Raw genomic sequence first — 18,242 nt, forward strand, 5'->3', positions numbered from 1 at the left:
CCTTGTCGACAATTTGCTTACATTATACTTTGTGTTTATTCATTTAATCTCCACAAGTTTACATATGTTGTTCATTCATTCCACAAAAATTAATTTAGCCCCTACTATGGTCTAAACCCTGTTCTGGGCATTTGGGATGCTTGAGTGAAAATGGACCATTTTGAACAAAGATTCTGCCTTTGCGATGTTTCTTATGTGGTGAGGGAACAGAAATAGAAAACCATAAGCACAGTAAATAAGCAAATTATGTCATATGTTAGAAGATGCTAAGAGCTATGTAACAGAAAAGGGTGAAGGGATTGGTGGTAGCAGGTTGCAATATTAAATAAAGGCAAGCATCATGAACACGACTGTCCACTGACAAGCCCCACTTTTCATGTATTCTCACAGGCAAGCCATCAGTGAAAAAAGTAAAAATATGACATTGTTCATAACCAATTTCATAGCAGGGGAAGCAGGTTAATTATATCATGTGGTAGGAAGAAAGCTGGTAAAGAGCTTTGAAGAGGGATAGAAATAGCGCCTCTGGAGGTGGGGAATAGCTTATAGCTAAAAGAATAAACCCTAATTCATGGGGAAGTTTTGTGGAGAAAGAGATGGTCCTCTGGCAGAAGGCCACCCTCCTGGGACAGTATAACCAGACAGCCAAGCCCCAAACTAAACAGATATGTATTCAGGGAGCTGGAGGCTTTGGTGGAAAATCAGGGAGTATGTTGGGGACAGGAGCCTTCCTGGCCTCTTGCAGTACCCTCCAGGTCTCCGAATGGGGCTAAGGGCCAGCCCCACCTGGCTACAGTCCCAAGCTCTTTTCACTAACAGGTTCTCACCTTCACATCTGATTGATTCTCATTCACCATGGGAGATTAATCCAAACACCACTGAAGAAGGTTGCAAAGTGTCCGTACATCTGCTCAGCTTCTCATGCTTTCCCTTCCTTTCCCATTCATGTTTCTGTCCCAGCTTCCACACTGGGCCCACTTGTACCCCACCTAGCAGTTCCAGGATGAAGAGGTGCTGAGTTCTTCACTGACACTGAGAATCTGAGGACCAGAATGAGAAGCTGTTTTTATTGGTCATGAAGTTGTCTTCAGTGTTTAAGAACATGTTGTGGGTGTTGCTTTGGGGGCCCAAGCAGCCTTTGTGTTCATTTTTGCTCAGCCACTTAATAGCTGTGTGACCTTATCAAGCTACATGTCCTTAAGCTCTCAGTGCCTCAGCTTCTGTTGGTGGGAAATGGGAATAATAATACTTATCTCATAAGTTTTCATGAGTATTACATGAGTTCACATATATGTGAATGTGTAAAATACTTAGCACAGTGCTTGGTTCAGATGTACTGGGTAAGTGTTAGCTAGTGTCCGCGTCTTGTCTTACTAGGGAACCTAGGTTTACGGCCCCTGTTTTGGAGGTTATGCATCATTTACACTAATGGTCTGCGTCTTTGTCTTTCCTGCAAGGGAGTGCATGTTGAACCAGATGATGATGCCTAGAAGCTTTTCTTTGTTCTCATGAAGGCAAGTCTGCTGTGCCTGGCCCTGTGTTACTATATGAACAGTTTCTCTGTGAAAGAGTTTTATCAAGACTACCTACCTGGGGATGAAATGTGAGCCTGAATTCATTCCTTCCTCCTGAGAAAAACAAGTCAAATGATTGAGGGAAAGATAAAAAACAAAGAGAAGAGGACAAAAGAAATAGAGGAAAGAAAATTCTTAAAGTTTGAATTAAATGAGCTAGGATTTATTTAAAGCATCTTTTGAATTCCAAATGCCCTAATGTTTTTCCTACTCATATTATACCTTTAATTGCATTTCTAAAGGGATTTTCAGGTTATAACATGTCTTTGTTTCCATGATCTTATTTTATGATATTCCTATAAGATATATTATGTCATCCCCATTTCATAGTTGGGTAAAGGATGAACCCAAGTTTGAATCTCCTGGCCAGTCACACAGCTAACACTTGGCAAAATTGTAACTAGAATGGAAGACTTCAGACTAAATTAAGGACTCTTACCACTCTACTACACTGCCTCTTCAGGAAGCAGGGCCCTTCATACCAGCAAGGGCCAAGAAGGAGGGAAATATCCATACAAGCTCAAGAGCCTAGAGACTAAAGGTCTCTTAGCCAGGGTCTCTGAAAAGCAGAGCCTGAGGCTGAGGGCGAAGGTGTGTGCTCTTACTTTATTAGGAAGCAAAATTCCAGAGATCAAGCAAGTTGTACAAGAGTAATGGAGCAGGGAATCAGAGAGCCAGCCTGAGACTACCTTACAAGCTGGCTCTCCCTAATTGCTCAATCCCACAGAACCATCCTCTAAGGAGCCATATAAATTGCATCCTCGTGACCATCCATGGAGGTGAAGCAGTGAAGAATGTACCCACTGGCTCCATCCCCCATTGATCAAAGGTTTGCCCTGTGGAGCATGAATCCACCACACTGGCAGGCTGCTAATGTAAAATGCTGAAGGTGACGCAGTCTGGAGGAGAGGTGCTGTCAGGCTGCCCCTGCATGAACTTGGTCAGAGCCATTGGCTATAGCAGCAACTGCAATAAGAGGTGGCCCAGGACAAGGGGATCTGAATGGTGCATAAGAGTCTCTGCTGCAGTAATCATGACTATTCATTTACATATTCGTAAGATTAAATCTTTGAACAACTAAGCAGCAGATCTTCTAATTCTTTCCTTGTTCATGTTCTGTATCCATTGGTCATTATAAAAGTAATGTGTGAATGCATGTTTTATTTTTAGCCAATGAAAAAGGAGTATATAGAATAAAGCATGAAAGGACCCCTTCATCCTCCTCAGTCACACTGCCCTTGACAAAGGAGTCCACTTCCCAGTGTGGAGGGCATCTTTCCAGACTCATTTGCAAACAGTATCCACACACACACATGCACAGTTTGTTTCATTTTTATTTTAGCCTAAATGTGAAGTTACTTTCTTCTACATAGGCAGTGATATCCAAAAATATTTTCCATTTCATGTCTCTCTTACATTAATGAGTTCACTGATCCGTCCATCAGAATCTTTCCTCTATTCTCAAGAATCTTCAGTTCCTGGAAAATTTGAATCACCTCAGAGAGAATGGAGTGAAGCATCTATGTGAACACCACTCAGGTAGCCCAATAGCTGAAGTGACCCCAATTGTTCTTTGTCAGGAGAAAGAGTTTGGATGGAGTAAGAAAGCAAAGAGCTGGCTCGGCGCCTGTGGCTCAAGCGGTTAAGGCGCCAGCCACATAAACCTGAGCTGGCAGGTTCAAATCCAGCCCGGACTCACCAAACAACAATGACAGCTGCAACCAAAAAATAGCTGGGCGTTGTGGCAGGCACCTATAGTCCCAGCTACTTGGGAGGCAGAGGCAGGAGAATCACTTGAGCCCAGGAATTGGAGGTTGATGTGAGCTGTGATGCCACAGCACTCTACCCAGGGTGACAGCTTGAGGCTCTGTCTCAAAAAAAAAAAAAAAAGAAAGCAAAGAGCTGGAACATGACATGAAACTGAATGTCTGGATAGTCTTGGGGCAGAGCCTCCACTCACAGAGGACAATGGCCCTCCCAATTAGAAAGTAGGGTGCTCAGTTCTATCAGCTTCTCAAGCTTCCTAAGTCTTCCTGTCCCTGCAAAGAAATCTTTCCTGTCTCCCTCGCCCTGGGGCTGCCTTCTGTGACTGTAGAAGGCAGCCCGTATGGCAGGATCAGCACACTTGGGAGGGTGTTAATGTCTACAGATAACATGGTATCCCGCACTCAGCAAGTTGTACTCTCTGGTCTTTTCCTTATTGCAAGATTATATTGGCTGTGCCAAGTGGTTGAGAAACCCTTGTATTTTGCCACTAATGTCCTCTCCCTCCTGCTGGTGCTCACAAGTGCACAAGTACACGCTCGCTCAGGCACTCTCACTCTCACACTAGTCAGGACCAGTTTATTCAGGGTGCAGGGACTACCTCATGGATTTTCAGCTGGTCCTTATAGCTCGGAGAAAGGAAGGCTTCAGTCTGAACATGCACCATTTAGACATAAGAACACATCTAAATAATGTTTCCCAAGAGAACTTTGTCTGTAATGAACATACATTTTCCACCATGTGGGTTGTTGTTGTTGCTGTTTTTGCCCTATCCACAGTGTTTCAGATACCCATGTGAGGACTTATCAGTGGTTGATTAGATGACACCTCATCTTTATAAGCAGTTGGTGGCCTCCCAGAGTGCTAGGATTGCAGGCGTGAGCTACCATGGGCCTCCCAGGGGGTACCAGAGGACAGCTTATATATTGTGAGGCTTCATGACAGAGTTCCTAGACTGTCTCCCTCACTTCCTTCCCTTCTTTCACCCTCCACTTGTAAAGAGAGAGTTTGTGGGATTAGAGAGTAAGCAAGAGGGAGGCATGTTTTCCCTCAGCCACACGTGCTGAGTGCAGAGCATTCCCTTTACAGGTCACTTGAGAAGCATGGAAAGAAAATCCCCAGATAAAGTTCCATAAATATTTTTACTATTCCATGAGTAGAATAGCAATGCACAATGTTATTTCACTTGTCAATGGAATGGTAGAAATTATAGTTATGGCTGGGCCTGGTGGCTCACACCTGTAATCCCAGCACTCTGGGAGGCCGAGGTGGGTGGATTGCTTGATCCCAGGAGTTCCAAACCAGCCTGAGCAAGAGCAAGATCCTGTCTCTACTAAAAAAAAAAAAATCAAAAAAATTAGCCAGTCCTTGTGGTGTCTATAGTTCTAGCTACTTGGGAGACTGAGGCAGAAAGATTGTTTGAGACCAGGGATTTAAGGTTGCTGGGAGCTAGGCTGATACACTCTAGCCTGAGCAACAGAATGGGACTGTCTCAAAGAAAAAAAATAATAATATATATATATAGCCATACATAATATATATGGAGACATTGTACATATATATGTATATATATATATATATATATACACACACAACTAACGTGAACAGTGCTTAAACTGGGGCTGAGAAATTAAATAACTTATCTAAAATCATGTGATTCGCAATCACATTTTTATTTAACTCTTTCTATTAAGTTGATATATCAGAATGTTGGATAATTCCAGTACAACAGCCTAATAGGTTGTCCTGTGTTTTCACTCTGGTTTTGGAAACAGCCTCTTCCCACACTATCTCCCAGAAGTAGCCTGGATCCCATCATCTTCAACTTAGGCACTCACACTCTGGACATACAGTGTGGTGCCCCTTCCCTGTCTGAGGACACTGAGCCTATAGCATTGGTCTCCTTACTGTGTGAGTTTTATTGTTGTTTGTGCCATCCTTCAAATGACATAAAGCAGTGGTCCTCAACCTAGATTAATTTTGTCCCTGTGGGGACATTTGGCAATATCTGGAGACAATATTTGGAGGAGGAGGAGATGCTACTCGCCCCTAGTCGGTAGAAGCCAGGGATGCTTCTGAATATCCTCTAACACAGGGCAGTCTTTCACAACAGAAAATTATCCAGCATAAAAATGTCATTAGTGCCCAAGTTGAGAAACTTGGGTAAAGGAAGGAGCCCCTTTCCTGTCCTGTGGATTAGCAGAGGGTTTGGGAGTAGAAGCAAAAGTAGAAATGGTGGGGAGTAGAATTAGGTGGGAAAACTTATTGGAAATGCCCCTCATGCTTGCTCTGCTCACAAGTAGACCCCCGTCTATATACAGGCTGCTGGCCTCACAGGAGTGGTCTGTCCTGACAGCCTGTGAGAGCTGCTGTCTCCTCTGCCCAATCCACAGACTGTTTTTCTGAACACATGCAGCTTCAGCATCCCCCAAGTATCAATACTGACATTGCAGGGGCCTCTCTTGCCTCTGTCCACACTCCCCACATCCAGCTTTTTACTAGAAATCCTTGCCCCAGAACTGTCAGTTACAGAGAAATGGGAATTGTTATGGGAAACACATGGCTTGAGCTGTAGGAAGAAAATTTTTAATACACATACACCCAGGCTGGCAGATTCAAGCCTGGCCCGGGCCAGCTAAACAACAATGACAACCACAACAACAGAAAAATAGCTGGGGCATTGTGGCAGGCACCTGTAGTCCCAGCTACTTGGGAGGCTGAGGCAAGAGAATCACTTAAGCCCAGGAGTTTGAGGTTGCTGTGAGCTGTGACGCTACAGCACTCTAACCAGGATGACAACTTGAGAAAAAAAAAATTCTTAATCCTAAAACAGAAAAAATGATCAGTGGCCAGAATGCTGTGCTGATTATCTCAGTGAGATTGAAATGTGGCCTCTGCCTGGGGGGCAGAGAAATAGCACAAAATTCATGCACTTTATGGGGACTAAGGATAAAGTTATTCATGTGTTAGACCCATCTCTGAGAGACAGTGAAGCCTCAGGATTAAGCGAGACATTGTTCCATTGGTGGCTCTGTTGACAGCCTAAAGGAGTGTCACCTACAGCTGCCTGTTGTGGGGAATCTTCTCTGTGCATTTGAACAGTCAACACCTGCAATCCACATATTTGGACTTGAGTCACAATCTCCTAAGAAATGCTGGAGAGGAACTCCTAAGTGAGGCCTGCAGCCCACAGATTCTCGCAGCCGGGGGGGTAGAGACCTTAACGATGGGAAGTCTGAGAAATCAGCCTGTGATGTTGGAGAGAAAGTAAAACTGAACATCTGGGTTGGGTTCAGGAGACAGTCTCCCCCACACACGTCCCTTCCAGGCCATTCAGGATTTGCGTCCTGAACATCTCTCTGTCCTCCTGGATGCTGGATGGGGTGCTGCTCAGACGGATCTTCTTAGACCCACAAGACGCTCCTCACTGGAGCATCCTCAGGAACGGACATCTCTCCTCCCCTCCCCCATAATGACAGAGATTTCTGTAGCTGAGACAGAGGCTGTGGGGTAGGGAAGGCATCGTGTTTGGGAGAAAAGGCTCTGCCTCCTTGAGGAAGTGGGGTTCTGGCCTCTGGTGTTCTCCTGACCTCAGGATTGTGCTGCCAGAGCCGCCGCCATGGAGACACTCTCTCACTCCTGCTGCCTCTGGCCCGCTGCTGCTCTGAGTTTCCCGCTTTACTGTGTAAGTTCTGTCCTTGGTATTTCTCATAGGACACATTCTCAGCCTCGTTTTCTAGTTAATAGTTTTCTGAGTCTCTGAAACTATTTCCTGTTATTATGTTTGAGGATAGCAGCTCCCTCTTTTTCTCTTCTTTCTGCACCCATTTTTCATTGCCCTGTCCTCACATGGCATAAATACCGTGGCCCTGTCCCCTCTTCCTGGCCTGTGGACCTCTGTGAGAGGCAGGGAGCAGCAGGAGCAGATGACAATGAAAATGCCCCTTTGGGCTCCCTCTTGTCACAAACAGGCCCCTCTCCCGCACAGTCAGAAACCTCCCCAGGCTTCAGAAAGCAGCATCTCAAATTGCCCAGCTTGGGCTGTGGTTTGACAAAGACACATCAGCGAGCTTTGGTTTGTTTCTCAAGTGGGAGGAGGAGATTGTAGTGGGCAAAATCAGTAAGACAAACTTCCCGTGAAGAATCGGTCTCATTGCCATCAACACCAATGGCACTCCTCAACCCTGAGAGTCTGATGGTTTTAAGAGCTTTCGCAATTTTACCTTAAGAATTTGTTCTTGTTCTCTCTTTTTGCTGAAGTCTGTGGGTGATACAAGTCAGTGCAGGGTTCTGTGGCAACAGTACCAGTGATGTGTGTGTCCCTCACACTGCAGAAATGAGCTAGGATTCTCCAAGTCAGGAATACAACAAAATGAAGCAAATTTGTTTCTATCATTACAGCCGTAGAATCAGAACACCCTCAATGCCAGTACATTATGACAGAGTCCATGGCAGTATATGATAATAGCACTGGGGACCTAGAATCAGAATCCCCCTAATGGCTTGTTGGCCTAATTAGTCATATTAATTCTATTCACACAGTACTTTTCACAGAAGGCCAGGTAGCCAGGGCCTACCCTGTAGGACCTCACAGGCCATGGTAAAGAGTTTGTATTATTTTAACGTTTCTGGCCATGATGGGAAGGCACTTGCTAGAAAGGCTTTCAGAGCACTGTGTTGAAATTTCTCTCTTGTATTGTAAATACTATTATGAAGCACTTTTGCAAAATTCTACATTTATAACGGCCATGTCTTTGGGTAAGGGAAAGCTAATTAAAGAAATTTAAGAAGCTTTCCGTTTTTTAGGAGTTCCTGTAGCAGTCACAAAATGTCTTTGTCTTTAAAGCATTTCAAAATTATGGGCCAACCCCAAATCATACCTGCCATCAAGAGAAGCATTTGCTCTTTTATCTTTTGTCAATTGGCAGGTCTAGGCAGTCAAGTAATTCACCCATCTGCACCGATTTTGTTTCTCTGAAAAGCTTAATTCAAGTCTGTGGTAGCATAACCTGATTGACAATTTTGAGTTTTTCTCTTTAGGTATGAACCCTCCACAAATAATTAAGTGAGGACTATCCGAAGGAATATCTAAAAGTTCGGCATGGAGCATGGCTAGGTCCTTAACAAAGGCAAAGCGATTGTGGGGTTCCTCCTAAGTAAAGGAAGAAAGCGGCTGTGTGTGGAGTGTTAGAGGAGTGGACAGTGACATGTGCAGGGCAGAGCAACAATAGAGCATGGGAGGGCAGGCTACTAGCGAGAAGTGGTGACGCTGGCAGTGTAAGCATCTGTTCAGCATGGGCACCATTAAGTTTAGTGGAGTCCGCAGAACTAAATCTATTGAAGCTAAAGTTCTCCCGCATTTCACTATTTCTGTTACATCTCCTAGGGGGGTTAGCCAAGCAGCACTGCATATTTTCCATCAGTAAAATCGTGTACAACATGAGGAACCATTTCGTTTAGTGGAAGCTCTCAAACTAAGTTGGTTGGGGCTTCTATAAGCTTTGCTGCTGATGCTGTAGCCCTTGGACAGATACGTTTTGGCCACAGGCTCTAATGAAAAACTGAAGTAGGCAATAGGCGTCTGCTCACAGCTCTGCTGAGCCATGTTGGAGCCAGAAGCAAAAGGAAAAACGTGTGCCCCTATGTACATGCTTTTATATACTTACTGGTGGTTGTTTTCTTCCACAGCATTAAAGAAATTGAAAAAATATTGAAAACTTGAAAAGTAGGTAATTAAAACTCACATTAAGTTCACATATTTTATTTATACCAAAAAAAGAAGTTAGTATAATTTCACATTCCTAGATTTAGCAGAAGCAAACTCATCCAGACACAATAAAAGAAAAGATTGATAAATTTTACTATATAAAAATAAAATTATTTTGTTGCAAAAAAACAAGAAAAATCACTAAGTTCCAAACTGGGAGAAGATATTGGTAACATATAATACAGATACCTGTCTAATGTCTCTAAAATACAAAAATCTTCTTTAAACTGAAGGGGAAAAGTTTCAAAAACCTTTTAGGAAAATGGTCAAAGACATGAAGAAACTACTCAATGAAAATGTCCCTTAAACGTGTGAAAAAATTCAACCACGCCCATATAAGAGAAATGCAAATTAAAATGACACTGACATATTATTCTCACATATCAGATTGTCAAAAATTCAAAAGTAGATTAACATTCTCTTGACAAGAGCTGGACGAAAATAGACACAGTCATGGTTTGTGGGGAGCTATTTGGTGGAGACAGGGTATTACTATGTTGCCCTAGCTGGTCTCAAACTCCTGGGCTCAAGCCATCCTCCTGCCTCAACCAACCTCTCAAGTAGCTGAGACTACAGGCACGCACCACTGTCCCCACCTCTCATACATTTCTAGCAAGAATGAAAATTGCTGCAACCCCAGCAGAGGAGAATGGGGCGATCTTTAACAAAATGACACACACTTTTTTTCACTTACCATAATTTACCCTGGTCATACATTTCCAAATATACAAAAATATATGTGCTCAAAGTTATTCATTGCAGCATTGTTTATAATTGAAAAACATTAGAAACAACCTAAATTACATAAGAAAATGGTTGAATGAACTATGGTACATCCATCTAATGGAATACTGTAGAAAAATGAATGAGGATGATACCTATAAAGTGAGATGGAATGGCTTCCATGATACAGTGTTAAATTTAAAAAGCAACGTGTAAGAAAGAGCATTTACGGTATGCCACGTTTTGTGAAAGAAAGAAGAAGAAAATATATGTCTGCACAACTATACAAAAAGAAATTCAGGAAAGGAAACCCAGAAACTAATGAGATTAGTTACACAGAGGAGTTAGTGGATACCATGATGAATTCGCTCTTGTCAGACCCAAACAAATTGGCGCCAGAGCATGGAGGAAGAGGGTTCATGCTTCCACGTCTGAGATAAAGGCTGTCCAGAACTTTCTGAAACAACCCCACAGGAAATTCCTTCACACATGCCTCATGCTTTTCATGACCTATGTTTTGCACATATGCACATATTTCTATGACCAAGTTTATCACTAAACATTCTTTAGGACTAAAGCAATTCAGGTAAGATGCTCTCAAAAGAACACTTGCCTAGGAAGGGCTTCTCCACCAATGAACTGATGCTAATTCTAGCTTTGAGCCTCTGAAACCAATGGGCTTTGTTTCTAAGCAGCTTATATGAATTCCTTTCCCCTTTTTGCCAATAAAAGCTGACCTTTATCCTCCCCTCTTTAAGAGATGCATTTATGGCTTGCCATAGGATATAAAAAGGATTATAATCCTTTTTCCTTTCTCCCAAACTCTTCATGTTAGGAAATATTTTTCTCTGATAGCTGTTTTAGCCTGACAGATTAAAAAAAAAAAAAAAAAACTCAAAGTATTTCCCACAGACTATGTAAACAGAGTGAAGAAGGTGGAAGGAGTGACGCTTCTGTGAGTTCATGTTTTTACATAGTTCTGACTTTAAGAACCATATTGTTTCATGTACTGTTTTTTTAATGAATAGAACCAACAAGGATAAAAGGAGGAAATTCTAGCCTAGGATATAAATGGAAACAAATGAACCGAACTTTGTTTCACATGAGTGGCACACACACAGCGCTGGGGGGTCGAGGGGGAGAGGGAAGAGTAAGTTTTGAACCAATATTTTGCCTCTATATTCTTAGGCTATGACAAAAAGACTCCAGCAAATACTGAACTCTATTTCGTAGACTTGTTTTCCACAAGTAGACTTGACCCTACAAATTGCTCCATTGGTCCCAGTCCCATCCTAGGGATGTCCAGTGGCAGGAGAGGGCCAATAGCCAAAAGACATGCCAGGTTCCAGTGAAGGACACCCCCCCCCCAACACCACAACACCCTCCACAGCCCTGAAACTGGGCAGACCCACTGACAAGAATTGGCAGGCCACCCCCTCGGGGAGCCAAGGTGACCCCTAAGTTGTTGCTGAGTCTTGTTAAAATGGCCTGGGCTGCAAACTGCTAGGCCACCAGGAAGGAATAACTGGTTCATCAGCTCCTATGAACTTCAATTTGCTTCCATTTTTGGAAATTTTAACACCCAAGGTGTCATGCAGACCTCACAGATCAGCTGGCTGATTCCAGGCCCATCCCGTGCTCCCAAATTTCTCCCTAGGGAGTTCCCCCTCATGAAGCTTCCCGTGCCCACTGTAAGCCAACACTGTCTGTACATGGCCTGGTTATGCTAGCCCTACAGATTAACTCCAAAACCCCAAAACTAAAAGAATTTCCCTGTTGGTTTAAGATTCTTAAAGCTCCAGATTCTTCTGACCCCTGTCTGACACCTTTACTCTTACGGGGTTGCCACTTACCCTTCCCGTCTAGACACCTGCTCCCACGCCCAGAGGCAGAGGCAGAACAAACACGGCAGGAACTGCCTGCTCAGGGCCAGCAGGCTGAAGGGCCCCGCTTGCTCTTTGAAGGGCTGCTGAGTCAAGTGAAGTGCTTGACACACTGGAAATCACCCTGAAAATCCCAGAAATGTTTAAGGGGGGAGCCCAGGAACATGACTGGGTGCTGGACTAGCCAGGGAGGCACTGTGGAGACTCCCGGGGATTCTGCCGCCCAGCAATGATCAAGATGATGGGACCAGTGCCAACGAAAGAAGCAGGCCTGCCTGGCAGACAACCCACATGTGGTGTGCTCTGCCAGGGAGGGCTCGGTGCCAGGAATAGGCCCCAGGGAAGAAAGAAGCTTTGGCAGGAACTAGCTGATGGAAGCAGGGACCTCAGCCTGCCAAGTGCCCACCGGGGTAGAGGCAGAAATGGCTCCCAGATCACATTAATGTACACAGCTATGATTTAATAAAAAAAAAAAAAGAAGAAGAAGAAATGGCTCCCAGGCTTTGGCAGACACTGGTTCCTATGAGTGGGAAGGGGTGGGTAAAGACTGATGGTGTGCTGTGCCACACTCACAGCCCGCCTGTGGGAGGAGGCGCCAGTCTTCTCCAGGAGCCGCCTCTGGGCTAGATTTGGTACTTGTGGCCCTCTGCATCGCAGCCGAGGGATACAGTAGCCTGCTAGGTTTTGCTCCCTGTGTCCCTACAGTGGAGAATTCCTCACCCTGCTGTCCTCCCATTATCCAGGAGTGATTGTCAACATATTAAACAGCTGATACAGCCCACAATGGCAGCAGGAAGGCCCCTGGCCACATATGACAGCAACTGTGGGGAAACGGCATCCAGCAGCCACATCCTCAGGACATCAGAAGTCCATCTGAGGACTCCAGCTCTGTCCCTGGAGAAACCGTCTTCCCACTAGAGATCAGGTGTACACACCCTGATCAAGAGGACACATAGAGACAGGGTCAGTGCCCAGGGACTCTTGCAGGTTGATGGCACATGGGCCAGTGAGCACCATAGCCTGGACCCCTATAGTGCCCACCCAGGGCTACCGGGACCAGTGTCACTGGGGGCACTGAGGTAGCCTGAGACCTCAGCCATTTCAAATGGTACCTAATGGTTCAATATTGTAGTAACTGGTTCCACTGGACCTGGAACACAGACCAAATATCAAGCCTTCCTCACCCCATGCTCTTCCTGACGTCCCTCCACCTCTCACAGGTGGGGGTCCCAGGGCAAAGGGCTGCAGTGTGAGCCATCCACTCTCTTCTGCCTTGTACTTAACTACACTCCAGTGTTAGCCATGACCAAGTGGCTCTCCTTTCCTTGCATTTCTGTCTTGCGTTAACTTTTATGGCCACAAGTTCACATAAGGCTCACAACAACAGAGTTGGGTACCAAACAAGTACTCCCTTGGCAAGGGCACAGTAGCCAATCCACCCATGGCCCAGCTCCCACCATCATAAAGCCTTGACAGTCATTGGGTCACCTTCCCACTCAAGACATGCCATCTGTTCTGTCCCACCCCCAGGTACATTTCTCAGGCTTTCCTATCTGAGGCCTTCCTCCTGCAGGCCGTGCTCTGAGGCATAGCATACAGTCTGCACCAAGTCTTGTTTCTTCCTGCTCACCTAGGCCTGATTGTGAAAGGAGGGGGTCTCAAGAGTGGAAATGTTCCTTAAGGATTATCCTCCCCAAGATTCTGCTAAAGATGGAGAACTGAATTGCCCAAGGCCACAGTGAATTAGTGACTGCTCAAAGAAATACAGCCCATATCTGACACCAGTCTAGTTCATTTTCCCTAGCATCATAGATGGGACCCTAGTTCTGTAGATCTGGTAGGGACCCTCCATGCTGAAAAAAGCCCCTCTCTCAGCTCCTGCTAGGAGTGGGCCCTTAGCAAGCATTAGGCCAGCTTCAGGCCTTGGGAACAACAATACAAGCAAAAAAGAGGATCGCCACTGGCAGTCCTGAAGGTAGGTCTGTCCACCCGACCCGGAGGATCTTTGTTTTGTTGGAGGGAGGTGTCAGAGGACAGTACCATCAACATGGCTAACTACTAGCCTCCAGACAGCAACCTGGCTCCAGTGCCACCTCTGTATCTTTAAGAACAGAGCGCTCATGACTGCCACCCACTGTGGCCCACTTTATACCATTGCAACCAAGTTTATTACGTCACAATGTGTCAGAATTTACAATGATGGCTGCAATTTTAGAGGGCAGACCAGATGCAAAGAAGGACAGCAGACAAATGGAATTGTCTCCCCCTCCCCTTAGGAAAATCCCAACCTGAAAGCTGCAAAAGTGCTGCCACCCTTCTAACACCGCATTCCCTAGTTCCACAATGGCTGTCAAGAGCTGAGTACCAGGCATCTCCTAAGAACACACCCCTTTGGAGTTATCATCCTAGTATTGAACTCAGAAGAGGTCCTCAAAGCAGCCAACCTTGGTTTTAAATGAAGATAGGGATATTTAAAAAAAAAAAAGCAGGGCGGTGCCTGTGGCTCAAAGGAGTAGGGCACGGGCCCCATGTGCCGGAGATGGCCAGTTCAAACCCAGCCCTGGCCAAAAACTGCAACAATAAAAACAACAACAACAAAAAAAAGCAGGGTGGTGCCTATGGCTTAGTGAGTAGGGCACCGGCCCCACATACCAAGGGTGGCAGGTTCAAACCCAGCCCTGGCCAAACTGCAACAAAAAAATAGCCGGGCGTTGTGGTGGGCACCTGTAGTCCCAGCTGCTCGGGAGGCTGAGGCAAGAGAATCACCTAAACCCAAGAGCTGGAGGTTGCTGTGAGCTGTGATGCCACCGCACTCTACCCAGGGCAATAAAGTGACACTCTGTCTCTTAAAAAAAAAAAAAAAAAAAGCAAATCAGTGTAACCTGGCTTATTGTACCCTCAATGAATCCCCAACAATAAAAAAAAAAAAAAAAAAAGCAAAAAGGAATTCAAGCTCCATTGTAATCCATGCAACCCATACCTTGAGGTTGGCCTGGTGGTGTGCTGTGCCACACTTGAAAAATATTTTTAAAATATTTCCTTTTCACACTTTATAAAATTTATCATTTTGAAGAGCCAGAGATATAATTTAAAAGAGGGGCCACAAATTCATTTTTAGGTAAGACATGACTTCTTGGCCTTTTCTACACACAGCAAAGAAGTCTTCCCCCTACCACTCCTAAGAGCAGTCAGAGTGGAAGGGAAGAGGTTACCACCGTCAGAAATCCATCTGTTACAGACTAAATGTTTGTGTGCCCCCAAAATTCCTATGCTGAAGCCCTAACTCCAAATGTGATATTAGGAGGTGATTAAGTTTGGAGTAGGTCATGAGGGTGGGACTCTCATGATGGGACTGAGGGGGCGTGAGGGGCATGAGTGTGCTCTGTCCCATTCTCTCTCCGCCATGTGAGCAGAACTGTGGGAAATAAACGTCTGTTGTTTCAGCCACCCAGTCCATGGAGTTTTGCTGTAGCAGTGAAAGCTGATTACATACCATCCTCAAAGACACACCATCACTTGGCAAAGCAACCTGAGAACACAGGCAGAAGCATCACGGTCCAGAGAGTGCGCCCTTAGATAGCGGGGTGGAGACTTGGGTACTTCGGCAAGATTAGCTATTGGCAGACAGGTAGCGTTATAGTTTTCTGGACAAAAAGGACAGTGATACACCGAAAAGCTAAGGAAGGCAGCAGCACTAGATCCACACTTGGACCGTCAAGGCCAAAGGAGCATCACCAGCACAGCCCTGTTCTCTTTGATGGTGACCACATGCTCCTACAGGCCTGGCTGGACCGGAGCTGAGACGCCCCTTTCTCAGGCGAGTGAGGCTACCCTGAGAGCTAATGCGCATCCGGAGACACCCCTGCCCCAATCCCCCAGCTCCTTTTACTGATGTGGCTAACCAGAGAAAGTACAGACTTTAAGACAATGCTTAAGACGCCCCAGGCTGGTTTTTGTTTTATGTTTTGTGCTTTGGGGTAAGAGGGGAAATATTGGCTGGGTTTAAGAAGACTAGAACAGATTTGATCATTGGGAAAAATCTGGGACTGTTTTCAGATAATGAAGTTGAAAATTTTCACATATACCCTTGTAAGAAACTTAGTAAATGTAGAATGTACATGTCTTAACACAATAACTAAGAAAATGCCAGGAAGGCTATGTTAACCAGTGTGATGAAAATGTGTCAAACGGTCTATAAAACCAGTGTATGGTGCCCCATGATCACATTAACGTACATAGCTATGTTTTAATAAAAAAAAAAAAAAAGTTGAAAATTTTAAACGAAGCATCCAAACATGTGAAATCCCCAAATCACACTGCTCTGGCAGCCTGGGAGCAGCTGGGAGCGCTGCCGCAAACTTTCGGCGTTGTGGTGACAGTAGGTGAGTGAGCAAGAATCAGGGCCGGCTTTGTAAGTATTTCAAATTGAATATAAAGCCAGCACATTGTACCCCTTAAATACATTATTGTACACAGGTATGATTTAATTAAAAAGAAAAAATAAAGAATCAGGGCCGGCGCTTCCTCTCGCAGGCCCCGCGGTCCCTCCATACTGGCTCTCTGCCGGCTAGTTCTGCAGGCAGCAAGCGCCTCCCTGGACCGCGCCCGCCGGAGTCCCTCGGGGCCCCGCTGGGTCCCTCGCGGTAGCTCTTGGCTCCTGCCACCAGCCCGGAGCGACTCATTCCGTGGACTGGGGCGCCCCCTCGCGACCACGTTCGGGCAGCGCACCTGCCTTTGGCGCGCGTCTCGGCGGCAGATCCTTGGCGTGCCTCCGGCAGAGCTGTCCTCTGGGCAGCCCGCCTCCCCGGGGCCTCGTCAGCGCACTCGGCATCGCGGTGCGCTAGGGCTCCGGGCTCCCCGGGGCTGTGGCGGCAGCGGCGGCGGCGGCGGAGCTAACAAACCCCACGGGGGCTCGGGGACGCGGGGGCACGGCGGCGGGAGGCCGGCCAGGGCCGGGCACAGGACCGCTGCCCGGCTCCCCTCCCCGCCGCGCGCCTGAGCCGCGGTCCAGCCAGCTGGACGCAGGATGCTCCCCACGCGGCCCCGCGGGGGCACAAAGGACAGGTCTGCCCCAGCGGGTTCAATTGAGAGGGTAGATGTGCCATAGAGCTCTGACGGCGTGCTTTATTGTTATTACCGTCATCACATAGTGTTCATTATTTTTAGAAATTCTGTTTTTGGCCTTCTGGGACTCTACTCTGTAATGCTGAATAATAACAGTAACTGACATTTACTGAGCACTTCCCATGTGCCTAGCACTGCGCTGAATGCTTTGTGTCTGTTAACTAGTTTGTTCCGTAAACCCCACCCCACCCCACCCCCCAGGTATTATCCTCTCGGGGGTGGGGGAGACAAGATCTGTGGCTTAAAGGAGTAATAGATGTGAAATCCTTAAAGTCCATATGTGTTTGCTATTGCCCTTATTCCCGTTTTACTGAGGAGGAAACTGAGACACAGAGGAATTGAGCAACTTGCTCTACATAACACTGATAGCAAGTGGGTTGGAACCCAGGCAGCGAGGACAGGGTCTACGCTGGTAACCACTGTGGTATCACCCCTCAGCGCCAGACTACAGGGAGAGAGGTGGGGCGGGGGGCGGGTCCACCTCCTCCCATCAGCAAAGCCAGAATTTCCCGTGGCAGTCTCTCCTCTACCTAGGACCTCCTCCCCTGTCAATCATTACTACAATACTCTCATAAGAGAAGAAAAGGGACAAGACTTGGGGTTAGACAGCCCTGGATTAGACCCTGGCCCCACGATTTACTTGCTGGGTGACCTTAGTCAAGTAACTTTCGTAACTGTCAGTCTCCTCTTCAATAACAAGAAAACATCAGCTCCCCCAAGGCTTGTGTGAGGATGAACCCACTAACGGTCATACAGCACTTGACACCGGGCCCAGCCCACCTCAAGCACTCAGTAAACCATCACCCAAGGCCCACATCCCACTTCCATTTTCTCTGGGAAGCCTTCCCTGGCTGTGCCTCCTTCACCCTCAGGTGGGGCCAAGGCTCCTCTGCCGTGTCCCTGGGCTTATCCCCTCCTCAGCCTGCCACCCCTTGGTCTTGAAACTATGACTTTATGCACCACAAAATTCAGCTCCAAAGGTCAGTCTTATTCACTGCTACACCCCCAGGTCCTAGTACCACTAAGCATAGCCTTATATAATTGGAGCCCAACAAATGTGTGCCAAGTGATTAAATCATAATGATCAGAAAGAAAGCTAAATGTGAATTATTGAGAGCCTGCACTAAGCCCAGTTCCAAACTTCTTATATTTAATACAATAATCATATGGCATGAGTACTAGTGTTTTCTGATTGGAAGAAACTGAGGCACCAAGCTGTGCACAGTAAATAGTGGAGATAGTGTAGGCACCAGGTCAGTCCGGCTTTGGCATCTGCAAGCTCAGCCATAAGGAGGGGCAGGCAGAGGGATGCCCCTGTGTCTGCCTCCCCTCCCGGAGCTATGCAGGTCAAGGGACACTAAAGTGCTCTGTACGCACAAAGGCTTATTGTACTGAGCCCCAGAGGAG

Source organism: Nycticebus coucang, chromosome 14 (genome assembly GCF_027406575.1).
Source record: "Nycticebus coucang isolate mNycCou1 chromosome 14, mNycCou1.pri, whole genome shotgun sequence".
Classification (NCBI taxonomy): domain Eukaryota; kingdom Metazoa; phylum Chordata; class Mammalia; order Primates; family Lorisidae; genus Nycticebus; species Nycticebus coucang.